At 39.5% G+C, this 23,042-nt stretch overlaps 1 pseudogene; it reads right to left on the bottom strand.

Moving 5' to 3' along the window:
- Window positions 1-10,257: 10,257 nt before the first annotated feature.
- Window positions 10,258-23,042, bottom strand: part of LOC132770189 (heparan-alpha-glucosaminide N-acetyltransferase-like) — a 201,918-nt pseudogene continuing 189,133 nt past the window's right edge.

The raw sequence follows: 23,042 nt of genomic DNA, 5'->3' as shown, positions 1-23,042 counted from the left end.
CTTATTTCTTTCTCTCTTTTTTTCCTTCTCTCCTTCCTTCCTTCTCTTCCCACCCCCATTTTTTCCCTTTCTCTTTCTCCCCTTTCTTCCTTCTCTACCTATTCTTGGACTGCAGTGCTCCTGATGGATCTGTTTAACTACCTATCTATCTCTATCTAATCTATCTATTTGGAGGATTGCTGGGAGTTGCAGTCCAGGATTAGGAAATTGGAAATTTGCAGGGATTGGGATGCTCTCAAAGAAATCCAAGGAGAAGCAGTGCATTTGGATCATCCTTCTCTCCTAAAGGGCCTGGTCTAGGCGATGCTGGGAGCTGTTGTCCAGAAGAGAGTGTGGATATGCTATTGTGTGTGTACTTTGCCAGGGGAAGTTGTTTATGTGCATGCACTGTAGCGTCCTTTTGCTTTTTTGTCTTTTAAGTCCCTTCCACTGTGTTTTTCAGTGCTTTTATGAGTAATGGTCACTTGTTGGCCTGGTAGGTGTATTGTGTCCAAATTTGGTGTTAATTCATCCAGTGGTTTTTTGAGTTACCAGGCCAACAAGTGACCATAGCTCATTAAAACACTGAAAAATACAGCAAAAGAGATTTTAAAACCCAAAAAATAAAAAATACATTACAACGCATGCACAAAACCACATACATTCACATATACACACACAAAACACATATACACATACTGAGCCACAGCAATGCATGGCAGAGAATGGCTAGTTGTTAATAAGTTTGTTATCGCAGAGGAAGAATTGTTTAAAGCTACAGACAGTGACAGTGGACAATTTCAACAGAAAGGAGGAAACCATGAAAATGAACAAAATCTGGCTACCAGTATTAAAAAACTCTAAAATTACAACAGCACAACAACAGAGAGGAAGCAGGCAGGGACATCTAATTACCTCTCAACAAAAGTTTGCTCCAGGCACAGTCAGCCCATTGTATGCTAATCAAGGTGGTCAGTTGAAACATTCACACCTAGCTCCAGCAGACAAGAGTCCTTTGTCTCATCCTGGTCATTCCACACATATATAAACCTTTTTTCCTAGTTCCAACAGACCTCACTACCTCTGAGGATGCTTGCCATTGATGCAGGTGAAACGTCAGGAGAGAATGCCTCTAGACCATGGCCATACAGCCCGAAAAAACCTACAACAACCCAGTGATTCCGGCCATGAAAGCCTTCGACAATACAGCAAACAATACAATTTGATTGGCTGTGATGGCAGTAGACCTTTGTTATAACATCATTCCTGAGATGTGATTGGACAGTTGGATTCTGCAAGGAGTCAGTTACTTGGAGGGAGGAAACAGTTAGGACAGTTGACTTGAAAAAAGAAGAAATGAGAAGTTCTTCCCATCTGATTATTTCCTTGGTTTCGTGATAGCAAACGTTATATTGGCATTTCTGTGACCTGTATGACTGGTATGCTTCTGTATTTTGTCTTAATCTGTGAAATGGGAGGGAGCAATCACCTCTTGCCTTTAAATTGTGACCTTTAGAAATAAAAAACTTTAAAGTGAGAAGCCATTTAACTCTAAACATGGGACAATTAAATAGTATATCCTCTCAGAATTAGCATTCCATATTAATCCAACACCTACAGTGTATTTATTACACCTTTATGTTGTATAACTGGGTTCATAATGAGCTGTATAAGGGGATGGAAAATTTCAGTTCTGCATGGCTCTAAACAGTGGATCTGGGAAAAAGCAGACATCAGAAGATACAATTAAGGACTTTTATTCAACACAGCAATTTTCTGATTTATGACACTAATTGTAATAAGATAAGATATCTTTCCTGACCTTAGAGTGAAGTAAATACAGTGTTTATACAAGTGCACATTAGTTTCCCTCAACACAATTTAAAAATATTGTGTTTGCCAAATATCATATCTGTTCTGATCCTTTGTAAAATCTAATCAATGTAGTTTAATTTATTTTAATCTTCATTTCAAGAAACAATGAAGGGACATAAAAGGACTTTCAACATCCTGGCTCAGAGACTGGTCCACTATTTAGAAAAAGACAATAACACAATAGCGAGACATCATAAATTACAAAACAAAATTTTATGTCAACTGGCTGCAGGTTTGCATCTACGCTGCTTACACAGTTAACTGTAATAATAATAAAATTCTACAGGAAGTTGAATTGCAGTTTGAATTTTAATAACTGTCTTCACTCTTTGTCCCATGATTGATTGGTCTGACAAAAATTCAAAGCCACAGCGTCCCTCTTTATTAATGAATGTCCAGCTAATAAAGTACAGGAACTGAACAACTCAATGGCCATTTATATACCAATGGTAGCTGATAGCAGACCACTACTGCAAGCTAATAGCAGAACATGCAAAAAAAGGCTGCTAATGACCAGTCTCATGTTATGATTTATCAACCCTTTTCTGTCCTTGATAACACCTTCCATGAAATCAAAATAGATTAAAATGCTTAACTAATAATGCATGCAGATATATCCCTTCGGTAAAGATGACGTGCTCAATGAAAAATTTGTATACTAGCTCCCTGGCCTTTTGTAATAAATCTACCTTTTAGTCGGCTAGGCCGAAGCCTGCATGGCAGTGGCTGGCCTCCTGGTTGTTAAGAGAGCAGGAGGAGGAGTCAGGCTGACTCCCGATTGGGTGTAGCAATTGGGGGTGGAGTCAGCTGAGGAGAGGGAAAGGAGCTGTCTTGTCTGACAGAAAGGGAGAAGAGTTTAAGAGTTAGACAGAGAAGGTTGGATTTTTAGAGAGGGAGTTACAGCAGGGAACTGACAGAAAGGGAAGAGCTTTTAGCTAGTCTCTAGGTTAGGGAATAAGGTGAAGACATTAGGCTAGAGCTTTACTAGGTTAGAAAGACTAGTAAAGGAGAGCTGTGTCTTATTGAGCCTAAGAGAGGTTTCAAAGATACCTTATAACCCTGTGTGAGAGGCAGACTGCGGTCTGTGCTCTGTGTAAAACTGTGTCTAATAACAGAACAGTTGGTTAAAGAGCCTCACAGCTGATAAAGCCATTCTGTCAGGAGAACTGTTTGTGTTCAAGCAACCAAGTTACTGCAACTGCATCAAGATTTTGTACCACTCATTCCAACGAGTTGTTGTTATTCTCAAGTTAAAATAAACTCTTTATTAGTTTACTTTTAACTGGTGTTCGCCTCAATCCATTCGTTTCCCTCAGAAATCATTCTCTCAATACATTCCTAAAGTCCAGTCAGCCATAGAAGTCTAAGAGCTCAAATACCCTTTTATTTAAAAATACAATCACACCCTTTTGGTTCCTCAGGCCAGCAATTCTGAGGTGGTGGCAGCTATTTCTACCAAGTACTTCAGTCACTTAGGCTCAGCCTTTTGTTCCACGCTATATACAGAAGGGCAGAGGTGTGATCTGTTGTGTCCACCCTGCCTCGATATCCCTGTGATTTCTTTATACCTTTCATAAGCTGGTCACAGGTTAACCAAAGGTGGTCATACCAGGGAGCTAACCATTTTAATGTTTATTTAATGAGCAGAAAGATTAGAAAGGGAGGAAGAGGATGAATATAGTCATCCAGGTGAACATCCTTAGCAACACTTTCCAGGATTTTGCAGGAGAAGCAATCAACAGCCACAACTAGTATAGAATTGGTATACATTAGAGATAGATACTCTTCATCAATTTGGTTTTGCATTCTCAGAAGCATTTGGGGAGTTGCTACTGGAAGCAATGTGCCTTTTTGGCTAAGAGATTGATTTCTTTATCATGTCAGAAGCAAATTGAGAATACAGTAATAATGTATAGAAAAACTACAAAGTTAAAAAAACTTGGCATTGCACTAAATTTTCTTTGACTAGAAGCTGGCCACTTTGAGTGCCTCTGGTGTCACTGTAAGAAGGTCCTTCCTTGTGCATGTGGCAGGGCTCAGACTGCATTTAGTAAGTATTCTGTGGTTTGCTCTTCTCCACACGTGCATGTTGTGGACTCCACTTTGTGGCTCCCTTTCTTAAGGTTAGCTCTGCATCTCATGGTGCCAGAGCACAGTTTCTTCAGCGCCTTCCAAGTCACCCAGACTTCAGTGTGCCCAGGAGGGAGTTCCTCATCTGTTATCAGCCACTGATTAAGGTTCTGGGTTTTAGCCTGCCACTTTTTGACTCTCACTTGCTGAGGTGTTCCTGTGAGTATCTTAGGAAGCTATTTCTGCTAGTGATAGTGTTAGTCTTGGCCTATAAAGCCCTATATGGCTCCAGCCCAGCTTACTTGTCCGAACGTATCCCCCTCTATGTTCCACCTCATAGTTTATGATCCACCGGGGAGGTCCTGTTCTTGGTCCCACCAGCCTCACAAACACGCCTGGTGGGGACAAGGGATAGGGACTTCTCGGTGGTGACCCCCCACTAGTCGAATTCGCTCCCCAGTGAGATTAGATTGGCGTTCTCCCTCCTTTCTTTTAGGAAAAAAATGGAAATTGTGGTTTTGGAACCAGGCTTTTATCTAGTAGGCACAGCAGCACTTTGGACATTGAATTGGACCATGATTATTATGATAATGGAAACAGCTATGTGACTATATAATTAATGCTATTGTTTTTAATGTATTGCATATTTATGGTTTTATATTGTTTTTATATTGATATTGATATTTTATATTGTTGTTATATTGATATTGATATATTATATTGCAGCATCGAATTGTTGCCAATGTTAGCCGCTCTGAGTCCCCCCTCGGGGGTTGAGAAGGACAGGGTAAAAATGCTGTAAATAAATAAATAAAATTTCTTGATTTAAGGCATTCACTTGCTGGCTGATATCTGAACAGAGGATGGGCCTTGATCCTTTCATTACAGGCTGCTACATCCCGGAGGGTGTCAGATATAATTTCTCCAGTGGTGTAGGGCGTAGACATCATATGATAATGCAGCATGTCTCATTAAGAGCCACATCCACTATTTTAATGTGATGAGATGTATGCCATACTAGGCATGTATATTCAGCAGCAGAGCAGCAAAGCGCAAAGGCAGATGTCTTTATTGTGTCTGGTTGGCTAAGGTGAAACTTGACATAACTCAGAACTTGTTTTCATGAAACATTGAAATTCCTTCACCACTCCATCTCACAGTGTACAGAAAATATTTTATCCTTTTCCATGCCCTATTTTCTCTCTTATTTAATCCTACATTCTGATACCACGGTGGCCAACCAGATGGTTATGGGAAGCTCACACATGGATCCAAGATTTTCTCTTACATTTCCCAGCAACAGGCATTCTGAGAAGCTTGGTTTCTGATACCAACTATAAAGTCACACCTTTAATGTAAAGCTGTGGTGACATCTCTGTAAATGACATCTTACATATATGAAGACCTCTTTTGCTGAACCACATATAGTGCAATGTCACATTTTTCAACTCTTGTCTCTTTTAGGCTGGGTTGAGAGTATGCATTCATAGAATTTTACAATTCTAATAGAAAACTGCTGCAGCTGTTAAAACTGGCTCTGGACTGAGTCCTGGGATTTCATGTTAGGACTCTTGGAACTCCCAATCAAAAAACAAAACAGACACAAATTGAGTACAATTTTGTACCCAAAAGGCAAAAGATCCATTCAGAAAACTATATGGAGTCCTCCATGAATTGAAACATAATTTTTGACATATGAGCTCTTCCTTAGGATCCTGCTGAAGCGGCCAAGTTGGCAGGTCAATCATAAGGATTCATCTTCTGTGGTTTTCAGCTTGACTGCACACACACAATGCAAATGCAGCTGCATCCATGACCTGAACCTATATGGCAGCCCTTGTGAGTGCAGATGCTGTTTCTCCAGGACATTCCCCAGTAAATAACATATGGCAGGTGGTACCATGGAAGTAATGATCATAGCAGCATTTGAGTACTTCATGTTCTTCTCTGTCTCATGATAACAGTATGATTGATCAGAACGTATATAAAAATTATTTATGTTCTGTGCAGGCATAAGATGGAGGTTTTCCAAAGGTATCATAGGGAACCCTTATTGGGGTTCTCTAAGCAGAAGATAAGTAACAATAGATATGGTTTCTTAAAGCACAATTTACTTGTCAATACTGTACCGATCTTCCTCTACCATATGTAGCAAAGTTTATTTAAGAAACAACTTGAAAAAATCATGTTGACTGAAATATTTGGGGAGCTGTATTCCAAAACAGTAACTTCTAACAACTCTCATTCTAAGAACCACTCTTTCTTCATTAAGGCCCTTTTTACACTGCAACATAATAACACCTTATTTATATTTCGCCCTATCTCTCGAGGGGACTCAGAGAGGATTAAAGCATATATACAAACACAGGCAAACATTCAAACATACGATGAGACAGAAATTCACAGTCAGAGGCAAAGGCTTCCCCTTTCATTTCTGGTTTCTGGAGCCGGTTCTCAACTCCAGCTCCGTGGGAGGTGTTGATATCCATTTCCAAGCTGAGGAGCCTGCATTGTCCATAAACACATCCTGGTTGTGTAGCTGGTATGACTGCCTGGAGTGCCTGTTTGCCTTCCTGCCAAGGCAGTACCTATTGATCTACTCACATTTGCATGTTTTCAAACTGCTAGATTGACAAGAGCTAGGGATAACAGTGGGAGCTTGCCCTGTCCTGTGGTTTCGAACTGCCAACCTTCAGGTCAGCACTTCAGCAGCACAAGTGTTTAACCCATTGCAGCACAGTGGCCCCTTATCTGATTTGAACTGGATTATATGAGTCTATACTGCCATATAATCCAGTTCAAATCAGTTAATCGGGATTTTATATGACAGTGTAGAAGGGGGCACAGAGAAACCCTCTGATTAGCCTGGGAGAAACTCAAAAGGGTTGGCTAAACATTTTCCCAAAAACATGTTCTAGTATTCTCTGTAAAATACCATAGCTACATAGCAGATGAACTGGGATTCCTGAATAGAAAAAAAATTGTATGAATAATACTCCAGAGAGTTTGAAAAGTGATGGCATAAGCAAATGAATTTCTTTGTTAGTGAATTTCATTAACTTACCTGTCCGAATGTATCTCTCCTTATGAACCATCTAGGACCCTAAGATCTTCTGGGGAGGACCTGCTCTCGGTCCTGCCTTCTTCACAGACTTGGTTGGCGGGAACGAGGGACAGGGCCTTCTCAGCGGTGGCCCCTCAGCTATGGAACACCCTCCCTAGGGATACCAGATCAGCCCCCACCCTCCTAACATTTGGAAAAAAAGTTAAAACCTGGCTTGTTGAGCAAGCTTTCCAAAATGCAGTGTAGCAGACAAACTCTGATCTCCAGAATGACTGGACAATGCAATTGGGTAATGATTTCAGTAATGAGACGCTGTGGATTTATACTTTTATCGGTTTTATTTTATTTTATCAAATGTTATTTATCCTAAATGTTTTAATTATTCTTTGTTTTGTAGGCAACTGCCCTGAGTCACCTTCGGGTTGAGAAAGGTAGTATACAAATATGGCTAATAATTAATTAATTAATTTCCACTCGAAGACAACACTAACATTACAGTAAGCGTAAAGTAAACATTTCTAAATCAGAGAAATGTAGTCTGCTAATACAAAAGTTAACTTGGCAGGCCACATTCCGAAACTTAAGACATACCATTGCCCAGTGGTCTTCATTAGTATGATATCCTGGAGATCCCATGTTAAAACAAAGAGACTCATTACTCCAGTTTAAATATAGAACAATTGCAAAATTAAATTAATCCCACCGAGTGCCCAACATTGTCCTGTACAAGGACTTGGTAAGACCCTGTGGATGAAGGCAGAACTGTGAAATGACCAATAATTAACTGAGAAGCAGAGTGAGAACATGGCAAAAAGACGATGGCAGAAAGAGCTATCACGAAGTATAGGGAACTGGTCACTCCTGTGTAAGGGAAATTATTTTTGGGAGCAACAGGTGTGGGAAACCAATGAGCACCTGACTTTTTAACTTTCAAACCAGTAGAGTGGGATATTGCCATAGTGATAGGTGAATAAAACTGCACTTTGAAGTACAGTACTGGGCACAATGGTTTCATATCTTTCCAGGGCTATGAATTCTAGCAAAATAGAATGTTTGTGGAGAAATACAACATCTCCAAATTATACCAAATATAATTGGTATAATATTCTGAAATAAAGATAGGCAAATCTTGAATACCTGCTTATTCTGGTTAAGAGTGCTATCTATGTTGGAAATAGCAGCCTTCTACAAGCCTCCTACACTAGTTATTTGTTATGTATATAATTGTGATTGCTTATTATATTGTATGTACATATTGGTATGCATATATACATACAATATTATATTATATTGTGTGTGTGTGTGTGTGTGTGTGTGTGTGTATATATATTAGTATATAGTATATATTGGTTTTCCCATAACTCTATGTTGTTTGAGGTTGTGGCAGGGACTACAGGCCATGTGACCAGATCTAGGACTATTCAGATTGAGACTCCGTTTTAGAAGTCAGGTTTGCTTCAGATGCAGTACAATACAGTTTAGAAGTAAAGTCAGTGTCAGTATGCTGCAGTGTGTAGTCAGTCTGTATTGAGTCAATGTTCAGTAATTTATTAGACTGAAGAGAGTGTTAGTCTGCATGTAACAAAGAAACAGAATGCTTTACAGAACTTACTTTTTAAACTCTCAACCAATAAGAAATGTATCTATATGCTATTATTATTATTATTATTACTTCAAGTCAAAAGTATTGCATAGTTTTAAAGCAATGCTTTTCAGTTAGAAAGATTAGCCATTTACAAGAAATGTTGCCCAGGGACGCCCAACTGTATTTACTCAGTCTTCGAGGAGGCTTTTTCCATGTCCTGTATGCTGAATAAATGAAGTTTGTAAGTAAATCAACTATGTTATGAAGACTACCTATTTTGGTCTCCCGAGAGCATGATTTAAGAGCAATATATTTTATGGGAGTGTAGATGTTTTCTGGGCCTCACCCTGTATTTAGTGCATTGGTATATCTTTGTTCTTAACGGTTAATCAGGTATATCAGTATAACAACTGAAAAACCTAATTTCCCTTGCATGAATATTAGTGGATATTTATTTACCACTGAAGAGAAGATTCACTCAAACAAAGGAGGGAGAAGAGTGGTTCCAGCAGGAGGAGGGGAGAGGGAGGGAGGAAGAGAGGGATGGGGAAAGAGGAGAGGAAGAGTGAGAGAAAGGAGGGAGAAAGAGGAGTAGGCAGAGCTATACTGTACATATCACAGGGATTCCTGGATTAGAAACCCTGCGGTAGATGAGGGAACACTGTATTGTACAACACTGTATTGTGGGCAAACTGGATCCAGTAGGCTGAATGTGGCTTCCCATGGCTATTTTTATGGATCAATTCCCCTTCCAAAAAAGGCATAAAAATGCAATTTATACTCCTGGAAGACACCAGGTATGACTGTTTTATGGTAAAATTGGGGAGGGGGAGGAGGCGACACCAACCATCCAAATTTCCATTATTTATCTAAAAATTGAGTCTTCGAAGTAGTCTTTTGCTTCAAAATATATCTATAAACAATGGGGGAAATAGCAAACCAATTATCCAAGTTACTTGTGTATTCATTTTGTATTCTTAAGTCAACAATTTCCCACAAAGAAATTGATTAAAGAAAATAAAACAATACAGAATAAATATGTGAAACAAGTCAAGGTTCAGCACAATATGTTTTGCACATAATGGACATTTACTTAGCTTTCGGCAGTCAACAAATATTTAGGAATAGTTCGAATATAACATTCTGTATCTATGGAAGCTTCCTGAGATAATTCCAATGTGTGTGCTATTCTGAAACCATTTTGGCAGAATGCTTCATAATGTGACTATTTGGGGCCAAAATAGATGTTACAAGAAATATGGAATTGCTGCTGCTGTCTATATTAGCTTCTGCCCCCTTTCCATGTGAGATAAGAGTGATATGATATTAATATGGTTTGCATCTTCTTCTTCTTCATTAAGGTTTTTTAATCACAATTTTTGTGTCAGAAGAAGACAGGGAGAAAGAATATGGAATAGCAACAGGTCAATTTCTCTTGTAATGTGTCATATGCAAAATTTTGAGATATCTTCTGAATGGCAATGATCATGTTTGGATCACATGTGGTGGAGGAGCCTTCTTTGGAGGCTTTTAAACAGAGGCTGGATGGCCATCTGTCGGGGGTGCTTTGAATGTGATTTTCCTGCTTCTTGGCAGAGGGTTGGACTGGATGGCCCACAAGATCTCTTCCAACTCTATGATTCTACATGAGATAAGAGAAAAAACTCATTCTTGAATCCCGCTGTCATATTTTTAAAAAGAAGTTCTTCTTGTAGAGCAGATAAGCAATTAACACCCAGAGTGAAGTGGCCAGCAGATGCTGAAAGAGTGGTTCGGCGTGGGAGGTCGGATACTTCATTTCCCACTTGAAAGGGAAATAAGTCCCCAGCAGGGAGCTTGCAACGTAGATGAGGATTGAATTCATGCCTGCATATTTGTGGGCAAAACAAAACAATTAGGATGTACCCAGGTGGAGGAGTTCACCTAATCTTCCGGTGACATTTGGTATATTTTAAGTCTAACCTATTATACTGCCCACACATTTCCTTATGTAGTGTGAATCATCACAATCATTTCATGTGTGTGAGAAGCTTTTGGCCTATTCTCTTTAACCAAGAACCCGGTTTAAAAAGGAATCAACAAGTGATGCTAGCTCTAGGATTTCCTATGTCATCATCTGCACCATGAAACGGCTTTCTTCAATACCATTTTGAAAGTGCATTAAATGGTCAGTCAAGATCAGTGGTTCCCAACCTTTCTTTGACCAAGGACCACTCTGACTAGGGACCATTTTGACCAAGGACCACTCGCCAACATTAGTTATGAATCAGTTTTTGGTTAACTTAAGATTCGGTTTGGTTATTTGAGTACTGATTCAGAAAATTGCATTGGATAGACCACATCAGCTCTATTTCCAGGAGTTGCCATCTGCTCGCCCACAGAAAACTGTATTTAATAATCTAGAGATGATGCGGTCTATCCAAGGGGGTGGAGCTGGTTAGCGACAGGGAAGGAGTGGCAAGTGGTATGAAAGGGGCAGAAATAAATAAATAAATAAATAAATAAATAGGAAGGAGGCTCATGGACCAGATTTTCATCAGCGATTCAGCTGGCACAAGGGTTTAACCCATTGTGCCACCAAGGGCTCTGCTTTCAAATTAAAATAATTGCAATATATTTTTCACTAGCCGCCCCCTGCCACACGTGGCTGTGGCCCAGTCTGTGTATATGTGTTTTGTGTGTATATATGTGTGTGTATATATTTGTGTATATGTGTATATGCATAGTTATATGTGGTTTTGCGCATGCGTTGTAATGTATTTTTTATTTTTTGGCTTTTAAAGTCTCTTCTGCTGTGTTTTTCAGTGTTTTTATGAGTGATGGTCACTTGTTGGCCTGATAGGTTTATTGTGTCCAAATTTGGTGTCAATTCGTCCAGTGGTTTTTGCGTTATATTAATCCCACAAACGAACATTACATTTTATTTATATAGATTAGTAGGTCTAGAAAGAACAAGTCACAGCATAACTCAGTACCCCTAAAAATATTATTTGGGTATTTATTTATTTACTAGCTCTCCCCTGCCACGCATTGCTGTGGCCCAGTCTGGTGATCTGGAAAATAAAGTAATGAGAAAGTGTTGGTTTCTAATATATGTAATGTTTTTATGCTTGTGAGTAAACAGTATTTCTTGCTGTTTCTTTGTCAATGTTGATGTGGAGAGTGTCTGGTTTGACCACCCTGGAACATGCAACATATCAGGCCCGTAGCCAGGATTTCGTTTCGGGGGAGGGGGGAGGGGGGGGCTGAATTTTTTTCAGGGGGGGTTTCGGGGGGCTGAGTTTCGGGGGGGGGCTGAGTTTTGGGGGGCTGGGTCTGAGTGAAAGAGGGTCTACCCTAGCAAACCTTTTGTATCATTACCCCAATACCCCCATGCATATGGGATATATTGAGTATGGTGATCAGATCATGATATGAATAAACATAACAGTTTAAATAATGCACCAGTAAGGCCTTTTCGCGAACCACCATGAGAATTTCGGGGGGGGGGGGGGCTGAAGCCCCTCAAAGCCCCTCCCCCCACCTACATGCCTGCAACATATCATTGTCCTTCTTTAAGGGTCCCTTTCAAATCTATGATACTATATCTCTGTGTGTGTGAATCATATCTATATAACTATCTATCTATCTATCTATCCGATGGTTGGGTGGCTCTTTGTCAGGAGGACTTTGATTACATTTTTTGCCCTAGTGAAGGGAATTGGATTGGATGGCCTTAAGTATTTTCTGTTGGTCATTGGGGTTCTGTGTGGGAAGTTTGCCCCGATTCCGTTGTTCATGGGGTTCAGAATGCTCGTTGATTGTATGTGAACTGTGAATCCCAGTGACTACAACTCCCAAATGTCAAGGTCTATTTCCTCCAAATGCCATCTGTGTTCATATTTGGGCATATTGAGTGCTTGTGCCAAGTTTGGTCCAGATCCATCATTGTTTGAGTCCACAGTGCTCTCTGGATGTAGGTGAACTACAACTCCCAAACTCAAGGTCAGTGTCCACCAAACCCTTCCAGTATATTCTGTTGATCATGGGAGTTCTGTGTGCCAAGTTTAGTTCAATTCCATCATTGATGGAGTTCAGAATGCTCTTTGGTTGTAGGTGAACTAGAAATCCCAGCAACTACAACTCCCAAATGACAAAATCATAATTTTTTGAGTGATGGTCACTCTTTGTGTAGTGAGACGTTTTGTTGCAAAATTTGGTGTGATTTCGTTCATTGGTTCTTTTGTTTTTAAGGAACTCATTATGCACAGAGCATTTATATATATATATATAGATTTATTTATTGTATTTTAGCCCGCTCTATCCCAACCCCGAAGTGGACTGAAAGTGGCTTCCAAATTGACAATAATTCAATGCCGCATTAAGGCATAAAAACATACAAAATAAAACAGTCACATATAAGTATATTTAAATAAGCAGTTAAAAACATAGCACATAGACCCGAAATCATAGTCCAAAGTCATTCCAATCACATTAACTTCGTAGCTACATATTGCATTGTAACTAGTCTCCAAACACTTGGTTCCATAGCCAAGTCTTGTCTAAAGGACAGGAGAAAGGCATAAAGTTTGCTTAAAGGCAAGTCTCCAAGTTGCAATGGAAAGGAGGTAAGCTTGACTCGATCTATCACCTGCCACCCAAGTATCCAATGAAAGATGGGAGCTACAGCTGTGTTTGCTGTCAAAAATAAAGGTCTTTTCATGGGGCCAAGGGCAAAGCCAAAGCTTGGGATACTAGGGATCGTAACAGAAACAGAATCCAACCCATGAGCAAAATTGGGCACAGAGCAGGGTTTGGAGTTGATTGATTCTGAAGCCGATAATGCTGGTTGCAATGCAATAGCTGAACAAACAAAACAATTTGTAAAATTCTGCAAACTAATCAGATCTTTATATCTCATTAGAGAATTAGTGATAGGGCCAAGAGATGAAGGGAGGTAATATACCAGCATTTTCTGTCTATATCCATGAGTACTAAATGTCAAGAAGCATTCAATCCTCCATAGGTTTGAAAGAAGGCTAAAACTAAAGAGTAACCACGCTGACACTAGCAATATTTTTCAAAAGCATCCTCAACAATTCCCCCATGGGGAAAAAAGGTATAACAAAAGGACAGATGTTCCACAGAGAACATGTATCAAAGAATCAGGACTGTCTCCACTAATCCTGGGCAACTGGAAGATATTTTCTAGTGAGGCTGTGGATGACAGGCAATTGATTTAGAGAGCCTGAATATAATATACAGTGTTCAGCAAATGATCAGCCATGCATACTTTTAAGCAGCTTTATGGGGACTGATGAGGGCAAAAGCCTAGCTACTTGGATACCTGAATTATGACCTATTATAGGCATAAGCCATTTGGCACTGCAGCTTCATAAATTACAAGACTGTATCCCTGAACAAACACATAATTAAGTAGAGATGGACAGGTGGCTGCAGAGGAAGTTGTAAGACTGTGCAAAATACAGAATGATTTACTCTTGACTTCTACCAGGTATACTCCGCTTTGAAGGTAGCATCACTTGTTAATGGCTACAGTTACTTGAATTAATCACCAAGCAGCCTTTCTGGGTGTTAGGAACGGATGTCCTGCAATTCTTACCCAAGTGATTAGATGACATAAGCACAAAACATCATAATTATCTATATAAATAAAAATGTAATGTTCGATTGTGGGATTAACATAATTCAAAAACCACTGGACGAATTGCCACCAAATTTGGACACAATACACCTCTCAGGCCAACGAGTGACCATCACTCATAAAAACACTGAAAAACTCAGCGGAAAGGCCTTAAAAAGCCAAAAAACAAACCCAAAAATACATTACAACGCATGCACAAAACCACATATATCTATGCAAACACACATATACACATACATATACACAACGCATGGCAGGGGACGGCTAGTTAACCCATATATTAGTTACTGTTTTGCCCTTCTGCAGAACAGAACAAAAAGCAACTTTTTAAAAAGGAAGGCTGTTAAAATGTAATAGTTAAAAATAAACTGAAATGAAGTTAGCCTATAAAATGCATCCTTAATAAATCATTAAAAATAACACAGAGATCATAATCAAAAGCCACAGCAAGACCGGGCTCTGAAAATAGAAATATGTCACCTTCTGGCAGAAGCCAAGCAGGGAAGAAAATAAAATGTAATTTTGGCAACCACTGCTGAATTAAAATAGCTTCACTGTTTTCAGTTGCCGGGTGCAGTTGTTTTACTTGCAAAATAGCTGTATATATGTAGGGAAGTTGAGATTACTGAAATCTGTGAGCAAAGTAAGCATTTGCAGTATAGTTGATTTTGCCCAGGGGCACTCTTGAGGCGCTCTTGAGGGAAAATGGACCTTGACATATGTGAGTTGTAGATACTGGGATGTATAGTTCACCTACAACCAAAGAGCATTCTGAACTCCACCAATGATGGAATTGAACCAAATATGGCACACAGAACTCCCAAGACAAACAGAAAATATATATCAGTGATTTGGGGGGGGGGGGGGGGCAAAATACTGTTTGCTTACTGTTGAAAATTACCTAGGACCACCTCCGTCTGTGAGATCTGTGTTCTATTTTTCCCCAGAGGATGCTGCGCTTTGGGACATGCCCCCGGGCAATCTGCCATTAAACATCAGTGCAGATCAAATATCAGAAAAATCTCCAATTAAGAGCATGGGGCTCCCCAAAGATTGGCAAATAACTTAGAAGAAAAAGGAATAAGAAGGGTGAAAAATATGTGGAAACAAGAGGGAGAGATAATTGACCAGAGTTTTTGGAAAAGTGGGGGGGGGGGGGGGAGAAAATTGGTTAAAATTAAGTGGCATTTGGGAAAACGTAAAAAAAAACAGGGTGCACAGCCCACTGAAGAATTAAAGGTAGATAAATTGCTAAGCACAAGAGAAAAAACAAGTAAAAGAACAGTGGCAAATATATATAATTTAATGGTTACAAGATAAGGAGTTTATGATTAGAGTGATATGTAACAAATGGAATGGGGTTAAATCACTAAGGACACAAGAAATAGAGGAAATAATTAGGAACATTTATAAAACATGTATAAAACAAAACTTTTTAATTTCAGAACATTCCCACCACATATGTGAATAAGTACCTTTTTTTTATTACAATGCCAATACTTTGAATTCTTCCCTTTTACCATATAAGCCAGTTGTTCAGGAGTTCTATACCATCTCAATACCATCTTTTTTCTATATAACAAATTAGAAAAAAGATGGTATTAAGATGGTATAGAACTCCTGGACAACTGGCTTATATGGTAAAAGGGAAGAATTCAAAGTATTGGCATTGTAATAAAAAAGGTACTTATTCACATATGTGGTGGGAATGTTCTGAAATTAAAAAGTTCTGGCAAATGATACAAGGAAAAATTCAGGAGATATTGAAGATAAAAATTCAAATTAATAATGATTTGCTACTACAGGGAGTATTGGACCACTCAAATATAAAAATCAATTGCCAGGAGTTATTAAAAGTAACAATAAGAGCAGCACATGTGGTGATCATTAGAGGATGGAAAGACAAATCAAAATTGACTTTAAGTAATTGGAAAGATTATATGTATGATCAAGTGTTGTTAGACATTGCAGGAATTATGACTAAGCAAGCAACAAGAACAGGCAAACAAAAGGGCATTACAAATAGATGGAAGGTCTACTTCAATTGGGTGAAAAATGGAGGAGCCAACGTTCACATCAAAGGAAAAATACAAAGGGAAGGAGGGAGGGAGGGAAGGAAAAACACTTGGAATATGGTTTGCAGGTTTTTGTTTATAGCATAATAAAATATGTTTTAAAAAACATCAGTGCAGAGTTATGATTGGAACATTACACTGTTGTTCATTGTGCCAATCAAGGACCACAATAAGTCATGGCTCCAGTCTCTTACCTGGAAAAATGAAAGGCTGGCCTCCCCACCATTTTTTCACATCAATAACATAAAACATGATTCCCAGCAAGACAAAGGAAAAACTGCTCAATGTAGTAACAAAAGATAAAGACCTGGCAAAGACAGGAAAGAATCAAAGAGTCATGAGACAAGCAAAGTGTTGGGGTGAGAGCTAGAAACCCAAGTTGGCCACTGTCCCACCTATATAACCACAGAGCTAGTAAGCAACAAGTTTCAATGCCACTTTGGACTTCATCATATGCAATCCATTGTCTCTCCCCCCCCCCCCCCACATCCCCCAGTTGCTATAAATTCCTAAAACAGTTCATAAGCGCATCAGTGGACTGTGCCAGAGATATGGAGAAATGGTGGGAACTGAAGCTGGAGAGAAATCATCTTCTAATCTCCTGATGTGTCTGGAAATGGGAGAAAGCCCTTAAAAACACATGGGATGGGATGTGTCAGATTCGCCCATATTGAATCGTTTCAGTGATGTGGAAGAATGGATGTTTCTAAGGGTGGTCTCCTATGCTCAACTTATTTTACAAAATCCTGTATGAACCTGGAATAGACCTATAAGATATCACCACTTTGCTTTTGCTGCATTTTCTCCTTTACAGTAATGTGGGCTTTTGAAATTGTGCTTTTGCTAGCTTTTTAACTTTTTGGTTCCTTTTTTTACCAGTTATAGGAAGTTAGAACGGTGTCTTCGGTCTCCTCTAGAGTAAGGGGATTCAGAGGGAAAGTAAAATACCCCTGTTTTAAGAACTATGTCTTGGGTCTCCTCTAGAGTAAGGAGATTGGGAGGGAAAGCCTTAAGAATGATGCCTTATGTCTCCTCTAACAGGATGGTTGAGGCAGGAGGAAGCGATCCTATGTGATGGGGGTAAGTAAATCATCTTTTAAAAAGATGGAATCCTTCACAAAGAAGACAATTCTACATGCAAAAAGGTGATTTTCCCTGCTTTCTCCTGTTTTCACCAGCTCCAGTCCTTTGAGTATCAGGCAAAAGTATGATAGCTAGGACCCTATGCTGGTTACGCAGCCTGGGTCTGAATTAATGAAGGGAACACGTGTGCGAGACAGTGCAGTGAGTGAGAGACGCAACTGCGTCAGAGTCGCGGCAAGATAGTTTGCCAGAAAGGGGGAGAGAAAACATTTCTATCCTGTTTACTGTCTTTGTAAGCCATTGTTTATCATTTAACAGTAAATACCTCTAACATAACTTCACTTGCCTTAAGCACTATGCTTTCCTGTTTATTGTTCCCCCCTCCCTTCTGGCTTAGCTGTTTGTTGGTCCCCCCCCCTTTCTGCCCTCCCCCCTTCTGGCAAACTATCTTGCCACGACTCTGTTGCACTTACGCCTCTCACCCACTCTGATGTCTCATGCACGTCTTCCCTTAATTCTGACCCACGTTGCGCAAGTAGCGTAGGGTCCCAGCTATCATAGTTATCATTTATGATAGCTGAGAGCCTACGCTACTTGTATCGTAGTATCATTTAAGAGAAGAAAGTAGGGTATAACAACAACAACAACAAAAACAACAACATATATATCATCTCAGGAAAGGACTATGGAAAATAACTTCTAGAAGGTAACCCATTTCTGTTACCTACTGTTGTCTTTGAAGAGCAGCCTATTTTATTGATACTGTTATGTTGGGGAAATAACCCATTATGATACTTGTTTTTTCATTGAGAGGGGAACATAGATCTTAAGGTCTTTTTCTAAGGCCCTTCTCTGCACAGAAAAAGCAAGACTGAAATGGGAGCCTGAATACAGACCTAATCCTGGGACTCTTGATGAATTGTTTGAATGTAAAGCACCTGTTTTGCCTCTTGATCACAGTCTCTATATGAACTGAACCATGACCTTAAGGTCAAAGCTCAATAGTTCTCCTACCTCCTTTCTCTTTAAAAGGCAGAACAAGGGAAGAGTGTTATTCCCAGGTTCTATGGGATATGTAAAGAACATGTGAACTACAAGAGGCCCGCGCTTCGAAACCCTCCAACTGTCCCCATATACAGTGCTTGGCCTCACAACCCCATCACCAGGACCTTTTAACTTTTTTAAAAAGTCGACAATCTCTAAAATCAGCAAAAAAAAAAAAAGAAAAAAAAAAGAAACCAGAAGTGATGTGGTCACATTGGATATACTGGTGAGGCTTGCCGGGGAGTGTGTAAAAATGTCCCTACCTTCCTCTGCAGCTACTCAATAGAATAGATGGATTAGCCTAGAAGGAGAAATATGGACAACAAGCCACAGTGTACCTTCAGGCAAAAATTGTTACCAGCCCTCTACAATTTTTTTTGTTTTGGCAGAAAAGATTCTAGTATATCATATTGCTAAGCCACATCTCTTCTAATGCACCGAATGCTGTTTGTCTATGTATTCAAACACAGCAAATGGCCAAAGTACCTTCATTTCAAAAGAAGCCATTTCCCTTCAGCTCAAACAGCCATTGTCTTTTGCAAAATCTTCCTGCCCTTCCTTAAGACCCAACCAACCAGACAGTTCATTTGCATACTGCAAGGGCTGTAAGTAAGTAGCTATTGATTTTTCACTTTTCCTCGAAAACCATCAAGTGCTTCATCCAAGTGTTTCATCCTCTTTGATAAGCACCATAAAAAAGGGCAGGAGATAATGGACAGGCTCATTGGAAGCTCTCTAGGTGTTCAAAACTAGTTAACTCTCCATTAAGAGCCACTGGATTTATCAGGATTTCTTGAGAACATGAAAGAGACGCTGGGTCTTTGCTACCCTTCCCTTGTGCTTAGTTTAAAAATAGAAGAAAAATCCAAGGCATTTGAGAGCAATGGCACTGACTTACAATAAAACACAGGGTTTAGTATCAACATTATTATGCAAATGTCTATAAGAAAAGCACATTTGTACAATAATATCAGTCTATCATTCTGGAAAAATGAATGCTTTGTGCTCATATCCAGTCATCAGGATCACACCATTGCAGGCAGCTGTATGGTTGCTTCTGGAAAGGAATGTGACATGGTCCTGAATGATTACATGTGATCACATGATTATATGTCACATTAGTGATCCCCCCGGGAAATAATGTAATCTAGTGGTTCTCAACCTGGGGTCCCCAGATGTTTTTGGCCTTCAACTCCCAGAAATCCTAACAGCTGGTAAACTAGCTGGGATTTCTGGGAGCTGTAGGCCAAAAACATCTGGGGACCCCAGGTTGAGAACCACTGATGTAATCCAAACTAATCAATTATCACAACTATCAACATGGGAGTCCACAGCCATGTTGCTATCCACTATCACTGCATGAAATTGCCTTTGTGGTGCAGTGGTTAGAGCATTAGAGGAGGAAATGTGAGATGCAGGTCCAATCACAATTGTGCAACCTTGAGTCACTCGCTGAGATAAGTCATGCACATCACCTTGATCTCACTGGAGGAAAGGATAGATTATGAATTTAGCAAATAAATATATAATCAGTAACTGAGAGCAAGCCTGTATCTTAACAAAAGCCTGATCAATGATTTCCATTTTGGAAGGAAATTATGATGTGGAAAAGTAACGAGGATATGGAATGGTCATGCACAATCCCATGTACCCCATGTACATAGAAATCAGCCCACTGACACTGTTTCCGCAAAGTGTTTGTTACGCACATTTTGGATAGCTTGGAAATGTTATTGGTTACAGTGACCTAGCAATTATGGGTTGTAGGCCAAATAAATAACTTTATCTCTCCACACGTGCATGTAATATGTATTTAGACCTATGAAGAACACATCACTTGTTTATAGTATGATGAGACATTCCATGCCTTACATGTTTCATTACCAACTCAGCTAAAACTTGCAGATCATCTCACTAACAGTGATGTTCCACTGAGTCAGTCATCATGTTCAAGATGACAGTCATCTTCAGATAATGAAAGATCAGGTGATGAGTATAGATAAAACAGTTCAGGGAAAATATGAGAATTGGGGGATGCCAAGCAACAAGTATGTTAGAGTCAAATAGGGTATATTGGGTTGTGTCTGTTCTGAGCAAGTTCTGAGCAAATTCAGTTGTGACTTTGTTCTGGTACGGCTGTACCAGGAGCTCCAACTTTATTTGCTTTGTATTAAATGTTTGCTTGCAGTCCAAGGTTTCAGGGACTCTGCAGATAGGTGGCTTCCTTTGGCTGCAGTCATAGGGCAAGTCACCTGTCCATCATCATTAAGTTTTGGTTCCGCCCCTTGCCCAGGGCAATTTTGAAGGGAAGGGAGCCATTTTTAGTTAGTCTCAGCAAGGAAAGCTTCCCCTGTACAAAAGCTACAACCCTTAAGACTTTCCGGGGAAGAACAGTCTTAAGAGTCTCCAAAGATTTCCAGGGAAACAGCCCTAAAGACCAAAGAACTCCAGCTGGAGAACATCTAAGCTTTTACTGGTAGGTCCACTCGGCGTTCAAGAAGCAGTTCAACCTGGTAGCAGAGCCCACATCAGTAAGGGTTAGAGAGAAGTTAAAAAGGGGATTTTCCTTTAAAGTAAAGAAGAAGTTATTGAAGACAGTTGCCTGTCCTTCGTGGGCAAGATTAAGAAGTCGTCAGTTGCATAAAGCCTGGAAGCATTTGTTTAGCTTTATTGCAGACAAGAGAAGTTTCTGTTTGATTGTTCATTAATAAAAGACTTTGTTATACTTCACAAGCCATCTAAAGGTCATTTGTGGTGGAAAACCTCTGAGAACTTCTCCTCAGGCCCCCTGGCTTCCCGCTGGGCAAAGGCTGCACGTCCTTTTCTAAAGACAATTATTTACAGGCCCAGCGCGCAACAGAACAGACTTGCATCAATTCGATTTATCCAGAGGATGTGAAAGCACTTACCAGAGATTTTTATTGATGGGGATGAATCCTTCATTTTGTGTACATTTGGTTAGAATGGCAGAGATAAACCCCTTAAGGCGAAGAGAAAAAAAATCAGAGAACAGGTCAATAACAAGTAACAAGGAAAGGCTATCTAACTCAAAAATCACAGGGAAAGGGAGGAGAGGAAGGAACAGATTCTCTGCCAAGTTTTAAGTGTTTCCATTGATTAATTAATCAAAATATGCCTTACAGAGCAAACGGAGAATCTCAACTGTATCCAAGATTCTGATCTGAGCAATGATTGTTTTATTTTATTTCATTTACTCAAGAAAAGCCTTTTCCAAAAATTGGATTAGCCTAGATTCATGAGCCTTAGCGTTGCAAGAGAAATGAAACCCACTTCTGGCATTGATCTGCCTGGTTTAGCAAAAAGGATCAGTCACTTGTATTTTTGGAGCTGTATTTCTGCCTAAACAACCCAAACCTTTCCTCATGTTTTTGCAAAGTAGAGATTGACAGACAGTAATATCAATATTCTTTTCTATGGTTATAATGATTACATATATTTATTTATTTGCGACATTTATATGCCGCCCTTCTCACTCCGAATACACACACACATACAATATATTATATTATAGCACTGTACAATATCACTATTAAATATTACTGTATTGTACTTTAATAATATATACCTGCTGATCTTTTTACCTTATGAGAACTTCTCTGCTTCCTTAAAAGCATAAATTTACAACTGACTTTTTTTTTACTAAGCTTCAATAAAAAAAGGATTGTTTTCCTACCCATCGTGTGGTGTTTTAAAGTCAGAGGGTTATTCTGTCCTGGAGTGCAACAGCGGCTAACTATTACTACTACTACTCCTACTACTCCTACTACTACTATTTCTTCCTTCCATGGTTAGGATAGTTTGAATGTTGCTCTGAGAAAGAAATTCCATGCCTGAAATGAGGCCCAAGCAGATCCCTTGCTTATACGTGAGACAGTTTTAATGTCGGATTTAAAAATTCTATTCTATGTCTATCTGGGGAGAGGCGGATGAGCTCCCTCTATCAGCTCCAGCTCCTCATGCGGGGACATGAGAGAAGCCTCCCACAAGGATGATAAAAACATCAAATCATCCGGGTGTCCCCTGGGCAACATCCTTGCAGACAGTCAATCCTCTCACTTGACTTGCAGTTTCTCAAGTAGCTCCTGACACGACAAAAAACAAGAAAAAATGTCTACTTAATACAGTAAAAACATATTCATTTTTCTATCCCTGATTCTCCCATACTTCCTCAATATTATTTCCTCCCACTCTCATTAGTTACCACCTCTTATAGAAACACATACCTACAGCTAACTCTGCTTTCCCTTTATGGGAAATAAAGAACTGAATATTTCTATGTGAAGGAGTCCCTATAGCCCTGTATTTAGAGGAAAATGGGAGGAAGAAATCTCAATATCCCTATCAGGGTTCTCAATAGCATTTGGTCTAGTTGTCCTCTTTTCCACACCAGGCTCTTGGCTTTCGTACCAGGAGGACTAACAAGACTAAAGAGCTGCCCGAGGTATTCCAAATAAATCTTGGCTGAAGAAATTCAAATAAATCTACGGCTGCAGGAAACCGTTAATGCCACACACCTCTGCATGGTGTTAAAACGCTAAATTAATTAAATAAATCAAATGATGAAATCACCCTATAAACGTGACAGTGTGCCATAATTTAGCA

This window comes from Anolis sagrei, chromosome 3, assembly GCF_037176765.1.
Source record: "Anolis sagrei isolate rAnoSag1 chromosome 3, rAnoSag1.mat, whole genome shotgun sequence".
Classification (NCBI taxonomy): Eukaryota; Metazoa; Chordata; class Lepidosauria; order Squamata; family Dactyloidae; genus Anolis; species Anolis sagrei.
Note: the sequence above shows the minus strand (reverse complement) of the source record. Positions and strands in the feature narration are given on the sequence as shown.